This window comes from Solanum pennellii, chromosome 12 (genome assembly GCF_001406875.1).
Source record: "Solanum pennellii chromosome 12, SPENNV200".
Lineage (NCBI taxonomy): Eukaryota > Viridiplantae > Streptophyta > Magnoliopsida > Solanales > Solanaceae > Solanum > Solanum pennellii.
This window is the reverse complement of record NC_028648.1, coordinates 63,352,356-63,357,893: the sequence shown is the minus strand read 5'-3', so window position 1 is coordinate 63,357,893 and position 5,538 is coordinate 63,352,356. Positions and strand designations below refer to the sequence as shown.

Sequence of the window (5,538 nt, the reverse complement as noted above, 5' to 3'; positions counted from 1 at the left end):
AAAGTATATATATATATATATATATATATACTTTTCATGTGGTGAGTTTTAAAAGGTGTGAATGAAAAATGAAGAGTTGTGATTTTTATGAAGAGTTGCAATTTTTATGAAAGTTGCGACTTTTATGAAAGGTTGCGACTTTTATGAAAAGTTGCGAATTTTATGAAAGGATGTGACTTTTATGAAAAGTTGCGAGTTTTATGAAAATTTGTGACTTTATTGAAAAGTTGTGAGGCGCAATAAGAACCTTTATCACACTACCCTTTGAACAAATTTTTGTGTCAAGTCAAAACATGATAAATAAAATTGAACGAAAAGAGTATTAGGAGAATTAATAGTTAAGGGATTAAGTAGTGTCAAAATATATGGTTAAAAGAATCGAAAAATACTTTCTCTGTTCCTTATTACATATTGCCTTTACTAAAAAAAGATATTATTAATTTTTATCATGTTGTCTACTACTCAAGATAATGTTGTTCTAATAATTTCAATGTTATTTCTTGCATTTTTTTATATCAATATATATATAATAAGAGAATATGTCTTACAATATTAGTGCAAGTAAACATAAATAGGAGAGAGTAACTTACATACAATCTATAGTCAAAATTTCAAAAAAAAAAAAATCTAAAAATCCAACATTTTGATAGAGTTGAAAGTTGTAAAAATCTTTTTAATTTCAGAATTGGGAAATAAAAAAATGAAGAAGAAACATCCATTTTGAAATGGTCGGTAATAAAATCTTATACTAGAATACCAAAAAAAGAACTCCATAACAATCTATGTTAAAAGCAGTTGCATGTTAAGATGTTCGATAACTTTAACTCAAACCAGTAGCAAAAAATGCAATGAGTTGTTTCATCTAAGTAAATTTGATTTTCTCATATTCTTATCACCTTCTCTATTTACTACATAATGCCTGCTCAGATGTCGCTGCTGGTGAACCCTTCTCTCCTCCGTTGTTTTTTCTCTGCTTTAATTTTTCGGCCGTCTTCACCACCTTACTGGAATTTTTTGACTTTTATTTTCTTGTGAGAAATACAAAACTTCCCTCTTCCTTACCTTCACTACTACTCCACCGTAACAAATCTCGGATCCTCAGCCACCGCTCGATACAAATCCTATTTATTTACTCTTTATGCATTTTCCTGGTAATGGCTCGCTTATCTCCGGCTTCCATATACAGTAAGTTCTAGCAGGTATCTTCTCCAATTCTTCTACCGATGAAGACGCTGTTGATTCAATTTTTTTCTAGAAACAATTTCTTCAACGGAATCAAAATTGATTTATCCTTCAAATCTGAATCCCTTAGCAATAGATCGCGGTTGAAAAGAGGGAAAATTGGTTTCTAGAATTTTGTTTGACCTGCATAGATGAATTTCTCTATTGATTTATCCGAATTCTCAAAGACTACAGAGAATTCAAAATCTTCTTTGCTATGGTTCTCCTTCGCCTGAAATTCATCAGAGTTTTGCAGCGATATCGATGAAAGTCTAATATTGTTAAAACTGAGGCACAAATATTCGTTTTCTCCAACATTCTTCATAATTGTTTTAAGTGAAAGAGAATTGTTTGTTTTCCTCTATTCTTCTACTGTGGTGCTGGATTTTATTTATAGGGGTTGCGGAAGTGTACTTTCCTTGATGGAAAAGAGACTGGAATTACAAATATGCTTCCACAATTTCTATCAACTCGGAAAGTTATTAAATATATTTATTCATAAGTTCATTTGTAATTACTTTCTTTTACTTTTTCATATGTAAATACTTTTAATGTGATGGGTTTTAAAAGATGTGAATGGAAAATGAAGAATCGTGATTTTTATGAAGAGTTGTGACTTTGATTAAAAATTGAAATTTGTATGAAATATTGCGAATTTTATGAAAAGTGGTGACCCTTTCGAAAGATTGTGACTTTTATGAAGATTTACGACTTTCATAAAAAGTTGCATTTTTTATGTAAAGTGACAACTTTTATGAAAAGTTACGACTTTTATGAAAGGTGGTGACCTTTCTGAATGATTGCGACTTTTATTTAAGGTTGCGACTTTTATGAAAAGTTTCGACTTTTATGAAAGGTGATAAGGCACACTAAGAACATTTTTCCCACTACCCTCTATTTTTCCATAAAATTGAGGGATTCACTTTCATTTTTAAAAAAAAATTCTGCACATCTTCAACTATAAAATGTAGTATTCGAAGTATACTTTACTGCCAAGTAAAATTTAATAAATTTGTTTGTCAAGTCAAAATGTAAAAAGTAAAATTGAACGAAGGGAGTATTAGGAGAATTAATAGTTAAGGGATTAAGTAGTGTTAAAATATATGGAACGCAGAATAGAAAAATACTTCTCGGTTCCTATTTACATGTTGTCTTTAATAGAAATAGATATTATTTATATTTATCATGTTGTCTCCTACTCAAGAAAATGTTGTAGTATTGATTTAAATGTTATTTCTTGCATTTTTTATATCGATATATATAATAAGAGAATATATCTTACAATATTAGTACGAGTAAATGGCAATTAGGAGAGAGTAACTTATATACAATCTGTAGTCGAAATTTCAAAATAGAAAGAAAAAATAATCTAACAATCCAACATTTTCATAGAGAGAGGAGTTGTCAAAATCTTTTTAATTTCAAAATTGGGAAATAAAAAATAAAGAAGCAACATCCATATTGAAATGGTTGGTGACAAAATCCTATACTAGAATACCAAAAAATAAAACTCTATAACAATCTATGCTAAAAGCATTTGCATGTTAAAATGGCTGATAACTTTTACTCAAACCAATAGCAAAAAGTCCATTGATTTCTTTTCTATAAGGTGAATAAGATTTTATCCTACTTTTTATCACCTTCTCTATTTCCTACATAATACAATGCCTGCTCAGAAGCCGCCGCCGGTGAACCCTTCTCTCCCCTGTTGGTTTTTGTCTGCTTCAATTTTTTGGCTGTCTTCACCACCTTATTGGAATTTTTTGATTTTGATTTTCTTGTTAGAAATACAAGAATTCCCTCTTCCATACCTTCACTACTACTCCGCTGTAACAGATCTTGGATCCTCAGTCATATCTTCGATACAAATCATGTTGATTTACTCTTCTTGCATTTTCCTAGTAATGGCTTGCTTATCTCCGGCTTTAACATACAGTAAGTTCCGGCAGACATCTTCTTCTATTCTTCTGCCTACGAGGACGTCGTTGATTCATTTTTTTCTCGAAACAATTTCTTCAACAGAATCAAAATTGATTTATCCATCAAATCCGAATAGCTTAGCAATAGATCGTGATTGAAAAGAGGGAAAATTGGCTGCTGGAACTTATTTTGACCTTCATAGATTAATTCAGCAATTGATTTATCCGAATTCTAGGAGACTCAAGAGAATTCAAAATCTTCTTTGCTATAGTTCTCCTCCGTCTGACATCGGAGAGTTTTTCAGCGATATTCGATAAAAGTCCATAATTTTTAAAATTGAGAAACAAATATTCGTCTTCTCCAACTTTTTCCATATTTGTTTTAAGTGAAAGAGAATTGTTTGTTTTCTTCTTCTCTTCTGCTGTGGTGCTGGATTTTATTTATAGGGATTGCGGAAGTGTACTTTCCTTGATAGAAATGAGACTTGAATTACAAATGTTCTTTCACAATTTCTATCAACTTGGAAAGTTATTAAACATATTTATTTATAAGTTCATTGGTAATCACCTTCTTTTATTTTTACATATATACATACTTTTCATGTGGTGGGTTTTAAAAGGTGTGAATGGAAAATGAAGACTTGCGATTTTTATGAAGAGTTGTGACTTTGTCAAAAAAATGTGATTTTTATGAAAAGTTCTGACTTTTATGAAAGATGGTGACCTTTCTGAAAGATTGTGACTTCTATGAAATGTTGCGACATTTATGAAAAGTTGTGACTTTTATGAAAGGTGATGACCTTTCCGAAAGATAGCAAATTTTATGAAAAGGTGCGACTTCTATGAAAGGTTGCAACTTTTATGAAATATTGCGAGTTTCATGAAAAGGTGCTAGGCAAAATAAGAACCTTTATAACACTACCCTTTGATCTAATTTGTGTGTAAAGTCAAAAAGTGACAAATAAAATTGAATGAAGGGAGTACTAGAGGAATAATAGTTCAGGGATTAAGTAGTGTTAAAGTATATGGTAAAAAGAATCGAAAAATACTTTCTCCGTTCCTATTTACATATTATCTTTACTAAAAATAGATATTATTAATATTTATCATGTTGTCTCCTACTCAAGAAAATTAATGTTATTTCTTGCATTTTTTATATTAATATATATAATAAGAGACTATATCTTACAGTATTAGTATAAGTATAAAACAACTAGGAGAGGGTAACTTATATACAATCTATAGTCAAAATTCAAAAAAAAAACGAATCTAAAAATCAAACATTTTGATAAAGAGAGGAGTTGTGAAATTCTTTTTAATTTCAGAATTGGGAAATAAAAAATAAAGAAGCAACATCCATTTTGATATGGTTGGTGATAAAATCTTATACTAGAATACCAAAACAAGAACTCTATAACAATCAATGTTAAAAGTAGTTGGATGTTAAAATGTCCGATAACTTTTACTCAAACCCATAGCAAAAAACCCAATGAGTTATTTACTATAAGGTAAATATGATTTTCTCATATTCTTATCACCTTCTCTATTTCCTACATAATACAATGTCTGCTCAGAAGCCACTGCCCTGAACCCTTCTGTCCTCCGTTGGTTTTTTTGAGCTTCGATTCTCCGGCCGTCTTCACCACCTCACTGGAATTTTTTAATTTTGCTTTTCTTGTGAGAAATACAACTTCCTTACCTTCACTACTACTCATCATTAACAAATCTCGGATTCTCAACCACCGCTTCGATAAAAATCCTGTTGATTTACTCTTCTTGCGTTTTCCTTGTAATGACTCGCTTATCTCCGGCTTCCATCTACAGTAAGTTCCAGCAGGTATCTTATCCTATTCTTCTACCGACGAAGAATCCATTGATTTATTTTTTTTATAGAAACAACTTCTTCAACGGAATCAGGATTGATTTATCCTTCAAATTTGAATTGCATAGCAATAGATCGCGGTTGAAAAGAGGGAAAATTGGTTGCTAGAATTTTATTTGACCTTCATAGATATATTCCGCTATTGATTTATCCGAATTCTCAGAGACTATAAAGAATTCAAAATCTTCTTCGCTATGATTCTCCTCCGCCTAAAATTCATCGAAGAGTTTTGTAGCGATATCTGATAAAAGTCCAATATTGTTAAAACTGAGGCATAAATATTTGTTTTCTCCAGCTTTCTTCATATTTGTTTTAATTGAAAGACAATTATTTATTTTCTTCTGCTATTCTGTTGTGGTGCTGGATTTAATTTATAGGGGTTGCGGAAGTGTACTTTCCTTGATGGAAAAGAGACTGGAATTACAAATGTGCTTTAACAATTTCTATCAACTTGGAAAGTTATTAAATATATTTCTTTATAAGTTCATTTTTAATTACCTTCTTATATATATATAT

At 30.5% G+C, this 5,538-nt stretch overlaps 3 pseudogenes; all 3 read right to left on the bottom strand.

Moving 5' to 3' along the window:
- Positions 1–901: 901 nt before the first annotated feature.
- Positions 902–1,546, bottom strand: LOC114075351 (annotated as a pseudogene).
- A 1,301-nt stretch (positions 1,547–2,847) lies between these two features.
- LOC114075350 lies at positions 2,848–3,515 on the bottom strand (annotated as a pseudogene).
- A 1,175-nt stretch (positions 3,516–4,690) lies between these two features.
- On the bottom strand, positions 4,691–5,327 carry LOC114075349 (annotated as a pseudogene).
- Positions 5,328–5,538: the final 211 nt, after the last annotated feature.